Source organism: Mastomys coucha, unplaced genomic scaffold, assembly GCF_008632895.1.
Source record: "Mastomys coucha isolate ucsf_1 unplaced genomic scaffold, UCSF_Mcou_1 pScaffold21, whole genome shotgun sequence".
Lineage (NCBI taxonomy): Eukaryota > Metazoa > Chordata > Mammalia > Rodentia > Muridae > Mastomys > Mastomys coucha.
Genome location: NW_022196904.1, coordinates 28,845,312 through 28,862,927, shown reverse-complemented (window position 1 = coordinate 28,862,927; position 17,616 = coordinate 28,845,312). Strand labels below are relative to the sequence as shown.

The 17,616-nt window shown below is 44.7% G+C and overlaps 1 protein-coding gene across 18 annotated transcripts in view; it reads left to right on the top strand.

Annotated features, from left to right (window-relative positions):
* Window positions 1-17,616, top strand: part of Znf536 (zinc finger protein 536) — a 455,136-nt gene that overhangs the window by 113,977 nt on the left and 323,543 nt on the right. For all 18 annotated transcript variants that reach the window (XM_031386226.1, XM_031386229.1, XM_031386225.1 and 15 more), the window contains exon 3: window positions 8,767-8,879. The gene's annotated coding sequence lies outside the window, so the exon portion shown is untranslated. The remainder of the gene's footprint in view (window positions 1-8,766; window positions 8,880-17,616) is intronic.

The following is a 17,616-nucleotide window of genomic DNA, read 5'->3' as shown; positions in this document are numbered from 1 at the left end:
TGATTTGAATATGGTTGAGTGTGTCCCTTGGGGTTATGTGGTATGAACTTAGAATTTCATATGGTAATGCAGAGAGGAGATGGGACCTTTAAGAGGTGGAGTCTTCAGGGAGCTGTCCTTAGAAGAGATTGAGATAAGTTCTCTTGGAGTTCTGGGTTCCCAAAATAGGAAGTAGTTGTAAGAGTGAGCCTAAGGGGGTGGGGATATATCTCAGTGGTAAAATGCCTGTTTACCATGCACAGAATCCTGGTCTCAATAACTCATACTGCAAATAAAAATAATGATGATAATAATAATAATAATAATAGCCGGGTTCTGGTGCCGCACACCTTTAATCCCAGCACTTGAGAGGCAGAGGCAGGCGGATTTCTGAGTTCGAGGTCAGCCTGGTCTACAGAGTGAGTTCCAGGACAGCCAGGGCTACACAGAGAAACCCTGTCTCAAAAAACCAAAATAATAATAATAATAACAATAATAATAATAATAATAATAATAATGAGTAAAAAAACAAAAATAGTCCCTATCTCATAAAATCAAACCAAAGAGAGACACTTGGCCCTATAAATTGCTCTCTGACAATAAATTTGGTGACTGTTCACTCTTGTGTGTTCTTACATGAGGTACTCTCCAGACCTGAGCAAATGCTGGTCTCCATAATCTTCAGCATGAAGAGCTAAATACAACTTTTTATTTTATAAAGGTAGCTGGCCTTAGGTATTGTGTTATAGCAAACTACAGGTTAATATGTGACCTATCCTTGGAGAAACGAGGCTGCTTTAGGATAAGGTTCAAGATTCTTCAGGCCCCAAAGTCTCGGTCACAGAATTCTTGGCTGGATGTTGAGAAATAGCAAGAGGGTGACCACTCCAATACACTATACTGATATTGGCTACAGTATTTTTAAGGTAATAGATTAAGGTAAGAGTTGGGGTGACCACAAGTAGGAAGGGTTGGAGGAAGTAGGCCAAAGTCTAGGGGTGAGCTTTAGAGGAAGCAGTCAAAGCTTTTTAGAGGATCTAGCAGGACTCTATGATGGGGTTCTTCCAATTAGGTGATCAGGACATTATCACTATGCATCCTAGACCTCATACTGGAGTCTCCTTGAGCTTCCTTCCCTCCTGGGTGCAAATGGTGGACCCTATACTTTGGGGTTGTTGGTCTTTGCCTGTCCATCATTATGTTGTTACTGAGCACTGGAGGTCATTGCTAAATGAGTCACTTGCTGGCTTAGGGCATTTATTATACGTGAGGAAGGCATTTATACACTAAGGCTGGGCCAATAAGAGTCTTGGGAATTCAAATATCCCACAGCTAGAAGCTCTCCAGACACTCCTGCATTCAAACCTGGTATTGAGCAGCTGGGAAAGTCAAGGCATGGGGGAGGGAATGAACTGTCAATCTCAGATAATGAACTATGACCGTCCTGGCAATGACCAAGGCTCCTGGGTTCTTAGCCCTATGGCTGTATCATTGCTCATATAAATAAGAATCTACCAGTCCACATTTAGTGTGAGACACTGACTAGACAGGCCATTCTAGAGCATCTCCTGGGTTACCTTTTTTGTGTGAGAAGAGCAACAGCAATAGCAGCAACTAATTGTGTGCTGGGCACATTATTGTTTTTAGTGAACTAATTACTAATTCTCTCAGTTAGTTTAAATCATTCTTATGACCATCACCCCATCTTAAAGAGGAGGAAATGGGCTCTGAGAGGCTATTGAGCATCCAAGGCCCATGGCATAGCATACTATAGGAGGACTTATGCTTCATAGCTCGCTCCAAAGTTGGTGCTTGTCCTGCACTCCCTGGCCATTTCTCCCACACTGCCCTACTGTCTCCAGGTGCAACATCACTGCGGGTGTTTCCCTCTAATGTCATTATCTGTTTAGTTGTGTAGCTGGGGACAGCATATTGGCTGTTTTAATGACAATTTTATATAAAATCAGATAGACTGACTTTAAGAAATCTGTCTGTCAGTTTGAATAAGCCTTAACTAGTCCTTGGTAAAGGCTTAAGTAGAAACTCCCACAGGGTGAAGGTGGTATGCAAATGAGCTTTAAGAACATGGATCCCTTACCTTTAGGTCCGGTCTCATAGTTTGTATCTGCTCTTGCCTTGCTGAGCTCTATCTTGACCAGAGAGTTAACAATCAGTCTGTGCTGTGATTTAGAATTGTGATACCTGACTCTAGCAATCCCTCACATGTATGCTATGCCGAACTAAATCATGCAATGCAAAATTTCCTGCTATCTTGTAAAAGTTTATTTGTTCTTGGTATTGGTCTGAGACTTGGGTTTGGGGGTGGGGGCAGCTTAGAGATTTGGTCCAGAAATGAAGGGCCCTCTCTAAAGAGGCTCCTCTGGTCTAAGGAGGCTCCTCTTGCGGTGGCTATCTCCCTATCTGTCCCATTCTACCTATCAATGAAGCTTCTTTCCTCTTCTTCACCCCTTTATAACTTCTCTTTCCACTTAAGGGCCCATCATGGTCAGGTTTTCTCCATGTGCTGTTTCTGTATAAAGCTTTCCTTCCCACCTTGGAAACCTTTTCTAAAGGGAACTTATGTGTCCACTTCAGTTTTAGGTTGTATTACTTCAGCCATCTTCTACTTCTTTTGAACATGACACAAATGCAGGCTGTATACACTCTCTTATCAAGAAATAACAGAAGGAATGAGTCTACAGTGAGGAATTTCATGTGAGTTCTTGTTTTCATCCTGGAAGCTAGGTGCTCCTAACATCTTATAAGCATCTTGTGGTAGGATGTTGGGCGTTTCTTCTTCCCTATATGTGTAGAGGGCAGAGTCTTATTATCTGCCAGTTGGAACAGTGAGCTCAGGAAGTCTCGAGTCTTCCTCAGTGTCCCAGCTGGAGGAGAGAAAGGTCCAGCTTCCAGCATCAAATCACTGGCAGCACTGGAAATGAGTAGTGGTGAATAGGATTGAAAAGCTGTCCTTGTGAAAAGACTAGAGAGTGTGCCATTCAGACTTCCCAAACTTGTGTTGTGTTGGTTGGGGTCAACTGAGAGTGCTACAGCAGTTAACACCAGATTGTCAATGCACAACTCCCACCCACAAGCTACTAATACCACTGTCACAAAGTGTGAAAGTCACCAAGCATCATGAAGACTCCAGCACCAGTAGTTCCCAAACTGATGTCCATAGTAACCCAGCATTCCAAGGAGAGCTCTGGAAGCAAGAGCAGCAGGGGGGTGGGGTTCCTCTTGTAGAGTTGCGCAGTTCCTTGTGGAACTTATGAGTTCCTTGTGGAAAGTGTTTTGAGAAGATGCTGAGAACCCACAGAGTTTTTACCACAGAGCAAAGAACCACAAATGTTGGCTCTGTATGGCCATGTTAGATAGGTATCTTTGATCACGTTGGTGGGGCTTTGGTAGATGAAATGAAATACACACTTAAGTGGAAGGTCCTGGTGACCCAGTACCTTGCTTCAGGTGGCCTGGAACATACAGAATTTCAGAGAGATGGATGCCCTTCTGGGACTAAGCTCAACATGGATAGGTGATTCAAAGTCCTTGGAACACAACTACTCAGCAAGGGCCAACGATACTGGCCAGTAGTTGAGCAGTTGCTATGTGTAGAGATGGCGCAGGTAACTCTTGGATATGTTATCTATACTTTATATTTACTTTATTGATGCTAAAGATCAGAGCCAGAAACTATTATGTGCTGATTGGTCATTTTTACTTCTTGATGATACCCCAGAATTTTCTCTATTCTACTGGTGGAGACATAGAGGTGGTTTTGAGACTGGTGGTATTCCTGCTGGAGTGTATATGCTGTGTGCTGGGATCAGTGATCCCATGCCATGGCTCCTCCTATCCAGAAAGATGGCCTAATGTCTAGCAGGATTTTCTGGGAATATACTGGGTCAGAGAATTCATCATTAGGAGCACCCTCTGGGAAGCTTAGTTGGATAGGAATAGCTTTCTTGTCTTCTTCCTGATTCTGTCAGGGTCTGTAAAGACTCCTATTGGGTGAAACTAAACTCTTGGACAGGAACCCAAGCAGGAGTCTATATTTGCCATGTTTTCTAATGTGTCTCATATCAACTCTTTAGGTGGACATGATAGAGGCATTCATGTATATATTTATTGATTAGGCATCCATTGATAAGGGTCTCAGTTGTAGCGCACTTGCCTAACATGTACAAGTTCTTGGGTTCCATCCCCAGCACTGTAACTAACAATAGAAAAAGAATCTCTGTTGGTCTCCTGATCTTCCCCACCCATCCACAAATCATTTCTTAATTTGCATAAGCATTTTACTCATTGACTCATACATTTACTACTTCTTGATTCCCTCAGTTATCACTCTCATTCTCTCTTTACTCATTCATACGTGACTTTATGTCTTTAGTCACATGTGCAGTTGTGAGGACTGTTTTTTTTTGTACATTTACTCATTCACTTAATAAATAATCCATGTTGAAATGACTTATAATCTCTGGAGTTGTGTCATACTTAAACCATGTAAATGTTGGGTGTAAAGGCACTTGAAGTTGGATATACAGTGTCAGACCTGAGAGGTGTTTTTCAGCTTGTGTCAAGTAAAACTTACATTCATCTATTGTGATATAAAAACCAAGTGCACTCATTTGTTGAAGTCTCCTTCTTCAGTTTTTCAACACTGTCACAATATAGTTCTACCTATCTTAGTTTCTCCAATAAGTCTTCATGTAATCTGGGCCATCTTTGGGTTGTTCTGGAAGTTGAGAACTGGCTGAGTCACTCTTTTCCCACCAGGGAGGCAATCTATGGTTGGGTCTAGGCTTGTGGCAGGTGGGAAGGAATACACATAGACAGTCACATGACGGTCCTCACATAGAGAGCCAAGAGACACAGCAAGAGGCATAGTGGGGAAAAAAGGACCACCAATAGCCAAGGGAGATTGGGAGTCTTCTCTTCCCGAATTGCAGAGTTTTCATCTAACTGTCTTGTTTAGAAATTTCCATCATTACTGGCAGTCATGGCAACAAAGTCACACAAAAGAATGCCCCCATGCCTCCTTCCCTAGCTGAGATACCCATTTGAAAGCTCAAGGACCATAAAACACAACCAAAGGTGAGATTAAACTTGTAGTGATAGTAATAATGAGTGGCAGGCAGGCTGAGAATGAGGAGGTTTTAGCTTTGGAGTTGGGATCACTGGAATAGGGCCTTCCTCCTTCATGACTTGGATGAGTACTGGAGAGATCTGTGTCAAGCGCTGAGTTGCCACTCTACTTGTTCCTTTCACATCATGGGTGAACACAATACTTGACAGAAACAACTTAAAAGAGGAGAGATTTATTTTTGACTCATGGTTTCAAAGGGTTTCAGTCTACCATTCAAGGAAGGCTTGATGGGCAGAGCAGTTCATCTCAGGGGCTGCAGGAACATTGGCTCCTCCCATCATGGCAGACCAAGCAACAGAATAAGCCTGGAGGGAGCCAACGGCCATTAACCTTTAGCTCCACCTCTACATGCCTGGCCATCAGCTAGGTCTTGTCTCCCTAGGGCTCCTCACATAGCCTTCCAAAATAGTGCCACCAGCTGGGGACCAAGCACTCAAAACAGCAATCTTTAGAGGACCATTCATATTTAATAGTTCATCTCACATGATCTTTCTTGGCTGTGTGTGACTCCATTGTACTCATGAGCCTTTTCTGCCTCCAGAGAGGCCCTCCAGGATTCTTTGGATAAATCTCACACAAACCAGTGAATGATTTTCATATTGGTTGCATATGATGTTTTTGTCCTTAACCATTCTGTGAGTGTTGCCCCTCCCTACATAAAGGCTGTGGGTATTCAATGGGAAAACACTGCTGCTCCTGTTAGATTGTGGTTCACCTCCATGGTGCCTTCTTCTCTGAAGGCACCCAGACATCCAAGATGGTGAGTCTAGATGGCAAGTTTTACCTCTGTATTAGTACCTTAACCACCTTGAATCTCAACTCATGACCAATGGGAAGAATTCTAACTGTACCACCATTCCCTAGGTGACTGGTGCACGTGCTTGAGAAGGATAGGGGGAGAAGGAAGAAATCTAAGGCCCATGCACCATGCTCTCTCCTCCTCAGCCCCCATCCCTGCTCTCAATATCCCAGCCATAGTTTTGCCTGTTACTCTAGTTGCTTGGTTTAAAATACACAGTCATAAACACTCAGGACAACCAGCAGTGTGGCCGGATGTAATATTAATTTCTTTCCTGGTTTGTCTGTGAAAGAGTCAACCATATAAATCACTGTGAGCCTCAAAGACAGAAAGTGAAATCGCATCTTCAGAAGAGCGAGTATAGCATGTTACCATTAAACTCCAAGTAGCATCATGCCTGATCTGCTCAAGGGTCTTTGTGTGAGCCTTAGTTTAGGTTAGGTGAGACAGTCAGAAGTGCCCCGTGCCCTGTCTGTGTTGAATCAGAACCTTGGATACTTATCTGTGGCATATCCCTGGCAAGCCTGGTGTCTGCTGGACAGTGTCCCCGACAATGCCATTTTTCAAGACTTGTTTAATTAACAACCATTTTTGACCTCGGCTTGTTGTGAAAGTGTTGCTATTCTCTCCTGCTAAATTATGTCTAATGAACATATTTGCATGTTATCAGATATAGCAATATATCATTTCAAATTTGAGCATTTAAGCCTACATCACTCAAAACAGCTTTTGTGGATTAGTAAGCAGGTGAAATCAAAAATCTCATTTCATATCTGACATTAATAACTTTCGGGGGAGTGAGCATTGACATTCATGTCTGGACCAGAATCGAGCCCAATGTCCTAGAAATACAAGGGCAACACACAAACCTACTCACCAGATAGGAAAATAAATCACACATAATGCAGAATTTCTACCTTACATGTTAATTAATGTGTGCAATCAATTACTGATGTTACAATATGAGAAAGAAACTGGTGGGGAAAGGGGTAATAAAAAATACCTATAGATTTATCTGCTTCTTTTTTCTATTTAAACAAATAGTCTTCAAGCCCGTGAATGCTGTGTTGGGGCATGCTTGGAATAATAAGCATCATAAAATCTAATCAGATTTATAAGAGGAATTGATTGTTGTGGCAGGAGGAGAGGGTGGAAAATAAGCTGAAATTTAAGTGTTAATTTTTATGCTAATCCACAGTGGCTTCATATGAAGCAATTTTGTTCTGTGCCACAAATATAAAATTGTCCCTTGCAGAGAAATGTCAGCTTGCTAGACCTGAAAGCAGTAATTTATTAGGTATGTTTCTATTAGTATGTGTCACAGTTGTTAGCAGGCTATACACACAATGGCGCTTCATACTTATCCTCTAAGTCTGAGAATGTTTCAGCTCAGTGGCTGGAACGTGGGGCATTAATGCATTATCATATGCGGGGTGGTCTGTGCCCTGTGGACAAAAGGCTATTTAATACAATTTAATGTCATTCTGAGAAGAAGTGGAAAAATAAAGACGGGGAATAAAATGGCATCTGTGAGTTTCACAGGGCACTCATGCACAAACCCTCAGTTTAAGAGGTATGACATTTCTGCCAAGAAAAAGAATAAAACTGGGGCATTTTTTTTTATAACCTGTTCCCCACTGCAGTATTTCCTAAATGCTATTAAGTGATCGATTTACACGGCCACATGATGATGTCATCCATAAGAAGGGGAATGCAGATGACAGCAAAATACTACTGACAGTGACCTTGTTTCTGAATCCTTGGAACCCTGTCAGCTTTGCTTCCAGTATATGGTTTCAAAGAATGTACTTTTTTGGACAATATCTAGTTACTGGGTAGTGAATTAATAGAGTTAAGGGTTCTGATGCAATTCACATATAGGTCAATTACATGCGCCAACATCTGCTCTGTCACGATCATTTGCATATAGCATTCATATGTTAATGATGCCTCTTTTTACTCAAGTAATATATTTTAAAAACAAGATTTGCATATCAGTTTGGATCAGTATATTACAAGCAATTTATCATTTTCTCCTTCTTGTTATGATTTGAAGAACAATATCTTGAATGATGGCTGCTATATTTGAGCACGGCTCTGATTTATACAAGGGGCCCCTCGGTGGGAAAGCTTCCATTCTAAAGCTGCTTAAAGCCTTATAAATCAATAATGACACAGATGGACTGCTGATAATCTATTTAGAATGCCTGATAGCAAATATTGCTGTACAGATGATTAGAGGGGTAACCATTTTAGCAGAGTCCTTCCTCCCTCTACAAATGGCAAGTTTGAACAACAACAGGGAGCTAGAGGTGCTTGTACACAGACTTCTCATCAGACCTTCTCCTCACAGGGCCTGGCTTGCAGAGGGGAAGACCTGGGGAGAAGAACAAAGGCACTTCCCGTTCCTGCCAATATAATCATATCAATCCCTGTTTCTTTAACAAAACAGGTCCTCTTAATGGAATTGTGTCTTCAGGTGTAAATAGCATTAAAAGCTGCTTCTCAGGTCCTCTTTGCCCCGATCCAGAGCAAGGAGTGAGAAAATAAAGTGGAGGCTGTCAGAAGTGGCAGCTGTTTGGAATCCTGATAAATATAAGCTCTTATTGATCTGATGGAAATAAAGGATCCCAGTGCTAGGCAGTATTTAGCTTCTTGTCTACGGCACATCACCGGTGGCCTTGCATGGGGATAGATTTCCATTCTCATACTCTGGATTTGATTTCATCTTTAACCTTTGCAGCTGAGTTTCCTTGACCTCCAAGTATGGCTGTGATTTTCTGAATTTGTTACATTTTGCTTTACATGGTTTCTTTCTCTATTTCCTTTTTCCTGACAGGGAGCTGGGGCCCACCCCTCTGGCCATCTTTCAGCAACCAGAGCATCTTTTCTGAGGACATATTCTTACTAGACTGACAGTCCTTAAGTCAAGCATGCAGTGAGGGTGTTAAGGTAAGTCTCAGTCCACTAGAGCTGTCTGACTGGACACTCCTCGCTCCTTCCTGTTTGTTGAGCTGTTGAGCTCACACAAATCCAATTCCAGCCATCTACTATGCACCCCAGGCAAGCATCTCCTGGCTACTAGAAGAGATGCCAGCATCCACCCAGTAAAACCATGGGCTATGGCTCCTGGGGACCAGCCTTTCTTTGTGGTTTGGGCGGTGGTAGTTTAAAACAAAAAGATCCAGAAGAGCAATGTCCTATTTTCTCATCGCCCTTCACCCCAATGTTGTGTTTTCCACTTGGTTGCTTAATTCCTTTCCGGAGTTTTCTTCCGGGATAGAGTTGAAGCTCCAGCTCAAAATCCTGAGGTGCTGTTCGTGTTTTTCTGGTTCCAAGGAAAGTGCTGCTGTTATTTTGAGTAGTTTTGATACAACCAAATCAAAGTGAAGATTTGAAATGGCTTTTCTGAAAGCCCAAGCTGAAGTCATAAATTATTCTGCACCGAGATTCTTTCTGATAGTGAAACCGTACCTCTGCCTGACACTGCTGCAATGGGAGAAAGCGAAAGTTAAAAATAAAATGAAACATTTAAATCTTGGCTGTTGAGAAGCTCAGATAGACATCAAGGCCAGTCGATAGAGGCTCCTATCAATTAGACTTCCACGCTTATCATCCCGTATTGGCTTATTAGCAATTGCCTGGGTTCAGGGTTCCAGGATTAAGAATGTGAAGGGCTGGGGGTGGAGGGGAGGCGTATGCAAGGAAATCGCAACCTGTGAAAGGCCAGGTCTGTGGCTTCCTCTGTTTGAGGGAGGCTGGGGACAGGCTGCTGGTGGTATTGAGGCCTTGTTGTGATTCTTGCGGGAGGAAAATGTCTACAGTGAGAAGGTTGGAAGTTTTCCCTAGTCTACCCCGTTATTTGAGTCTGAAAGTGTTGATTTCACACCGTGCTGAGTGTTTTCCCGCAGCTTCTTGGTGGGTGTATTCTATGTTGAGAAAAAGGAGCAGTTAACGAAAGCAGTAGTGGGGGCCATCAGTGGCCTGGCAGGCCTGTGACTTTGTCGATCCCAAGGTGCCCTCTAGGAGAGGGGCGGGCAGCTCAGGAGCTCCAGCCTAGAGCTTGCAGATGACAGAGCTTCTGGCTAGGTCCCTCCTCGGCATATCGCAGGCGGGAACAATTTTTGGTTCTTTTGCTGCTGGGTTGGGAAAACAAGCCCGTGGTTGCCAGTAAGGTTTGGAATCTGCCTGCCAGATAAGGGAATGTCTGTGAAGACTATTTTCCCTCTTGGGAGGCAAAACACAGATGGGGGAGTTCGGAGTCTAACAGCATTCAGCTGCTACATTGATGGTAGGAATTCTGCAGTGTGGATGCTCATGGTATCTGAAGGCCAGGTTTAGCATAGCTGCCGAGGTCCTCTGGTAGGGAGTTGGTAGGACTGGCTGTTGAGAGAACAAGTATGTTGGCTTGTTCTGAAACATTCTGTACTCTGTACTTCTTGAGGTGGGAGAGGAAGCAACGCCGCCATGGTGGGCATTTCCGCCATGCAGGGCACTTCCACCATGCTGCCAACTTTTGCCATGCTGCCACTTCTCCCTTGACTTTCCTTGGGATAGAATATGGAAGAGAACAGAAAAGGATGACCTGACTGAATGCCTCCTACATCCCCCAATCCTGCCTCCTGCAGACAGACAAGAAAGGAAGGCCATGGGTTTCCCCTGAGGGAGACACACACCACCCCTAGTTTGGGCAGCTTTCACACTGTAGGACAGGCAGTGTTTTATGGCTCACCAGGTTTCCCAGCAGTAAGGCACATCATATTTTGCAGCTAGTCACTGGACTAAACTTTGGACTTCCTGGAACATAAAGGACAATCATGGATGTCATATGCAGGAGATATGGTCAATAAGAAAGCCTGAAGTTGCAGACCCCATTAATCCTAATACTCTGCCTTTCCTACATGTATGTGCCTGTGAGTTTAGTTTATGAGTTTGGCAGAGAAAAAAGAGCAGCAATTGTAACTAATATGAAGATAAAACAATGCCAGCAGTGTCTATTCATAAATGCCATGTAAACGTGGTTTTATAGGCAGGGGACTGAGGTGCATGTGGTCTATGGTGTAGCCCATAAGCAGGTATGAGAATATTTTTTTCTGGATGGGAAATGTACACCTTGGGATGACTTGAGGGATGTGTGTCATGTGATCAGGAAGTCAAATTGAAACTTTACTTTCCAGAACAAATTCTTAGACAGGTCTTGAGAACAGGTAAATGATATGTGGGTATCCCCCTCCCAGTCTCTTGAATTTCAGCCGCAGTTCCCAGGCTCCCCAAGGGCCTGCACTGAGAAGGGCCGACAGCCAGGGAGAGGAGAGAGCCTCGAACTGCCCTGAGCTGTTTCTGAGAGTCTGCAATTTTGTGCAGGGGATATTTCCTCACTTACACACTTTCAGTTCTCCGTAAAGGACACTTGACTTTGTGAAGCCTCTTTTCTTTTCTCTGGTATTTTTAATGACAGAAGCTTGAAGCTTTTGGAAGGACCACTTGTTTCTGCTCATCTTGTATCTCTCCTCAAACTTGACCTTGGTCTTTTATCTGGCCTTGCGTTTCAGAGCTTTGGCTTTAAAAACATCCATATCCATGATATCTTTGTTCAGGGAGATATCCACAGAGTACCTTGTGGACATGAGGTTACTGTAATTATGAATTCTCTCTTTCCCTCCCTCCCTCCCTCCCTCTCTTCCTCCCTCCCTCCCTCTCTCCCTTCCTCTCTCTCTCTCTCTCTCTCTCTCTCTCTCTCTCTCTCTCTCTCTCACACACACACACACACACACACACACACACACACACATCTTGATCTTTGCTCTCTTCTTGCCCATGATGGCTGTCCCTTTGAGGAGATGGTGATCAGTTGCAGCTACCAGAAAATGGCCACAGGAGTGGTCTGAGGCCAACATTCATGCTCTTCAGGATGAGAGCTCTGCATTCAGCTAGGACAAGCATTACATTCCTAGGCTTCAGGAGCTTTCCCATTTTGACAGCAACCAGCAGACACAGAGCTGAGAGACTTTGGAGTCTTGCATAACTGACATTTAGGCCAGGAGTCCTGGCTACCACCTATAGCTCCAGCACCGAGGAGGCTAAGGCAAGAGCATCAGAAGACCTCAGCCTACCTGGCGGTAGAGTGAGTTTCAGGCCAGCCGGGGCAACTTAGAGAACCTGTTTCAAAATTGAAAAGCTAAAAGTCTAGTTGTGGTAGTCCACAGCTGTAATCCCAACATTTAATATGCTGAGGCAGGAGGATCTTGGGTAAATAAACAATATAAACGAGTGGAAGCATGGCTCAGTTTGCCTAGCATCATGTGTCTAATCCTGAGTACTGCAAAAATTATACCGATACAATAAAATAAAACAGGAAAGGTACAGAAATGCACTTACTGATTTCATGTGTCACTACAACAGGAGTGTTCAGACAGTACTCCTCCAAAGAAGGGGAGACACAGCATCCAAGTCCATAGACCATCCCTTAAGGAGACCTTCATGGTCAGCTCAAGAAGGACCAGGGGCCTCCAGAGGAAATGGTACTCAGAGCATCTAAGGCCTCCACTTCCCATTTCCCATAGGCTGAGCTCCCTGTGGGCCAGAAGCTGTCTAATGTTCCCAGTGCTTCTAAAAGACCAGGCTCCAAAGTCAGCAAGAAGTACCATCAGACTCTGGCCTCCCTATTTGTGATGGTTTGGATCTCTAACCATCCCCACAGGCTCAGGCATGGAATACTTGGCCACCAGCTGGCGGTGCTGTTCTGGAAGGTGGTAGCAGGGCTCTGGGGACCAGAGACAAGCTGAACTCAGAGGCTGGTCCTGCTGTGGCTCGACTGACCCCAAACCAGCATCCCTTCCTCAGGAATCATCCCCTTATCGTGCTACAGGGTTGGTATTTTGGGAGTGCAGAGGAGCGATGGAGATCGCAGGTCCTACGTGAAATCAATAAGGTGTACGTACGGAGGGGATGTTTCATGCCCTATTGGATCTTTGCCAGGATCCTTTGGCACGAACTCATGGAGGTATGGTTTGCTCATAACTGCTTTGTAGACCAGGAATGAAGTGGGAATGGAGTTCTGATTTTCTCGGAGAAAACCACAGCCTTAACTCTAGAGAGCAGGCAGAGGGGACCTTGCTGCTGTCTAAGCGTTGCTAGAGAAGATCTCAATCCACAGGGAAGCCCTAACAGGCAGACCTTGTTATGAATCTCCATCTTCCAGGCTTGGAAATTGAGGCTGAGGAAGTTAAGCCGTCTGTTTCAGGATGCATAGATGGCAGATGGTATATAAAACCCTTAGCTTTTCTCATCTCTGTGACTGAAACCTTGACATAAATGATTTAAAGCAGGGATGATTTATTTTAGCTCATGATTTTAGAGGGTTCAGTCTGTGTCTCTTCACCCCCAAATGCTTAGAACATTGTGGTGGTAGGAACATGTGATAGGGGAGAGATGTTTATGTCATAGAGAAGAGGAAGTAGCACAGACAAGACAGGAAGAGTTGGCCCAAAGGGTCTAACCCCAGTGACATATTTCCTTTAGCCAGACACCATTTCTCTAGACAGTGCTACCACCTGGCAGCTAACCATTTAATGTGACATAAACAGGAACCTGTGTGTGTGTGTGTGTGTGTGTTGGGATGGGGGGAGTTCCTATCCTATGGCAGATAGAAAGGCCAGAGTCTGAATGAAGCTCTTGATGATTTAGAAGGACCTTTTAGAAGCGCTGGGAACAACATGGCCACGACAGTCCAAGTTGAGAGTGCAAAGTAGAAAGCAAGAGAACCAGTGGATGAGATGTCAGATGGACAGATGTTATAAGACAATGCAAGCTGAAAAATTGGGTGCGTAAGCTCCATTCAGGCACGGCTTTGTAGGCCACGCCAAGGCCGCAGTTCCTTTCTACTTGTTCAGTTGTCTTTAGTTGTTTTATTTTGAGGTACTGTTAAATAAACCCTACAGCTTTGCACACGCCAAACATACAATTTAGTACCACACCCCCAGGCTCTTCATTTCTGCTTTGCTACTTTTAACCAAAGAAAGCATCTTGAGAAACAGGCTGTCCCAGGTGTGGAGATTTTCCTAGATAATTGGATTAGAATTAGCCTTGCAATGGCTTCTGGTGGTCTGGTCACTGTGGTCTGGTTTCCCCTGGAGGGATGCCTGGTGACCGGTCCAAGCTGGCAGTCAGCCCTGGGAGGAACCCACTGTATACCCAGCAGCAGAATCAGCATGCTCTGAGCAGCCCTGTGAGCCAGTGGTGGGTGCCTGGACAGAAGTGGTCCTTCTAACCCCAGATTCTCAGACTGGCCAACATCTCAGGGGAGAGGGCAACTGCCCTGTGTACATGCCATCCTGGGATTCTGGAAGGAAGAGAGGGAATGTGGTGAGTTTGTGGCAGCCTGGACTCCATAGTGAAACCCCATCTTAAGAAATAAAAAGAGGCTTAGTGAGATGACTTAGTGGTTAAACATACTTGTTGCCAAGCCTGATGACCCAAGTTTGGACTCTCACACCCACATAGTAGAAGGATAAAACTTACTCCCAAAAGATGTCCTCTAACAGAGAGAGAGAGAGAGAGAGAGAGAGAGAGAGAGAGAGAGAGAGAGAGAGAGAGAGAGAGAGAGAGAGAGAGAGAGAGAGAGAGAGAGAAAGAGAGAGGAAGAGAGAGAGAGAGAGGGGAGAACAATTTTTTCAAAAATTAAAATAAAAGCCAGTGTCTTGTCAATGCTGTAGTTTAGATGCGGTTCCCTTGGGCAAGGCAGAGACTGTTGTTACAAGCAGACTTCTCACAAACTCCAGCTCATCGATAGGCCCAGGCAATCACAGGGTTCGCAGCAGCCTTTGTGATCAAACTCACCTTCATCTTACCCCTGAGGTGCTGAGGCCCAGAGGAGGTACTGAGCCTGCCTAGGATTGTAGGACATCATTGACAGAGTTAGACTCCAAACCCCCACCCCCATGTGTTTCTGCCCAGTCTCATTCTCACATGAGCACAATGAGCCACCCTTCATGCAGATAGGTTGGGGACTACTCCTGACTTAAAGGAAGCATTTGGGGGCTTTCAAGGGGGAGGGGGACATTTCTTCTTCATTTTCATAGCTGTCACAGTATCTGTGAGTGGCAAGCGGTGGTTGGTGACATTTTCAGTGACCAACTTCTGGTATTACCAACTGCCATTATTGGACCTTATTGCCCTTCATTTAAGCAGAAACACTATATTATGCACCTGCCTGTCTTTTCATATTTTGTGTCCTTGACAAACTCAAACCTGCCTACATCTGATTTTGGTAACCCCAGAATGAGATTACAAATGTTTCTTTTTTCCCCCCTCCCTAACAACAAGTTTACATCTTTACAAAAACGTTTCTGCAAAAGGGGCATGGCTGTACAGGCCTGTAATTCTGGCACTTGGGAGGCTGAGGAAAGAAAGAGGGTTAAGGCCAGCTTGGGGAAGAGCCCAGTCTGGGGCAAGACCCTATTTCAGAAAAACAAGTGAGGGGACAAACAAATTTCTACATATAGCATGCCCATGGACAGGATGGGGCTTCAGCCCACACTCTGTGGTGGGCACAGGGGTTTCTCACACAGACATGCCAAATAAGAACTGGCCAGCACTGACCTCAGCCACTGGGCAGGATAGTCCAGGTTAGAAAGCACAGATAGCACATGGAAGACACAGCATGGGCAGCCAGCCCCACACTGATGACTACATATGGAAGGGTGTGTGGAGGTAGGGGAGCAAGAGCTCTGACTACATCCACTGCTAGCAGAGGATGGGTGGATGTGGAAAGCAAAGAGGTCAGGTGGCCCCAAGTGGGACTACTGGAAGCTACCTTCTTCTGCGCCACACCAACACCCAAGTCAGAGGTACCTGCATGTCAGTGTGGTGATGCGTGAGACTTGGCTTGTCCCTGTGAGAACCAAGCGGTAGAAAGACCTCTTGCTATATTCAGCAAGGGGAGTTCCCTTATTCTGAAGCCTTGAGGGTCCTGTGAGTGGCTGATGCACTTTCTTTTTTCCTCACCAGTATTTGGGAGGCACTTCCTGACCCTCTATCACTGGGACCTGAAGTTTTCTCTGGGGTCCTTCTGGGCTGCTCATATTGACTTGGAAGAGCAATATGCTTACTTCCCTATGTCCCACCACTTCCTGGCCCCCTCAACCTTGCTCCTTCCTTCAAAAGGTTCCAATGTCCTCACTTCTCCTGGGAGGATGAGTCAGAGAGACAGGAAGTGACCCAGCATGGGGATTGGGGAGGAGATGGTGCACCTCTCTGAGGGACCTGAGGGTTTTCTTGGATGCCCTGAAATGTGGTATCCAGGTGGGTTTAGGGGAGAGGCCGACTCCCATCTTGCCCTCACTTTTTGTTGCCCCACCCCCCCGTACCTGCTACAGCCATTTCTGCACAGTCCCTTCATCTGGTCCACATACAACATGGGGTTTCTCTGTGTGTTATATTATTTGTTTTTATTTCTGTAATCCCTTTATTGTTTGCACAACTGCTGTCAGACTGTTGCCTGAAAGTATCACAGGATAATTGCAGAACGCCTGCATAAGTAATTCCTTACGAAATCGGGCCTTGTCTGCATATAAAATTGTTTTTCGTTGTGGTATACATGGCCTTCATTATACAGAGGCTGTTTACAGGGTGGGGGGGCACACCTTGCCCACAGGCCCTGAGATGGGAGGGCCTGGCACTAGGGAATAATGAAATATAATATGATCATTCTTTATGATCATTCCTATTCCTTTCTTTCCTTTTTTCTTTTTCTTTTTTTGTCATCTGACATTTCTAGAAGGTGGCAGAGAGACCAAGACTGTCAGGAAAAGCCCTGCTTGGGTAGGAGGGAGGCATCTGCCCAGATGAGGTGCCCTGGATTGACTGGTGTTGCTGGGGAAGGAAGGGCCACTCACTCCTCCCGGGCTCGCACTGGGCATCTCTTCCGACCGCATTTCTGCGATATTAATGGTGTGTGGTAGTGAAAGAAATGTGTTTTATTCTCGAGTCTAACCCTGCTGTTATCAAAGTAACTTCCAGCTTATTAGCGACAAAGGACTTTTCTCCTCTCGGCTGCCCTGTTCGCCAGGGCTTCCTGAATTAAACTGCTGTTTCCTGTCCTTTATATGCATGACCACATCTGGGTAGCCTGCTCACAGCCCCGCTGCTTAATAACAATCACCTTCCCTTTCAGTCTCTGCTGATTGTTTCTAATTCACTCTGACAGATAGTGCCTGACAACTTGCTGGCTTCTCCCTCCCTCCGTGACCTGAAGTTACTCACGGCACTTATATAGTCTGTCATTTTTAATATTTGATTTCATTTTAAGTTATGTGTTTTACTGAGAAGATGAAACCAAAAGAAAAAAATGAAAGAAAAAAAAAAGAAAGAAAAAAGAAAAAATAGAAGAGGAGGAAGAAAGGGGGGTGTCTTGCCAACAGAATATACGTTTAACCCTTCTCGCCCCACGACTGCCCTGTTTCTTCTTCCTGAGACAGGCTGAGCAGAGGTTACATTTTTTTCCTTCTGGGTTTTTTGTGCTTTTACTTTCCCTCCCCTTCTTGTTTGTCTTGAATTTTTGAAGCAGATCTTTCTTTAAGCTCAGGTTGGTCTTGGATTCATCATCCTCCTGCCTCAGGCTCCCAAAGTGCTGGATGGCAGTTGTGTCCTCCTGCACTGCCAACAGTTTCATGTCGTGTTCTTTCCTTTC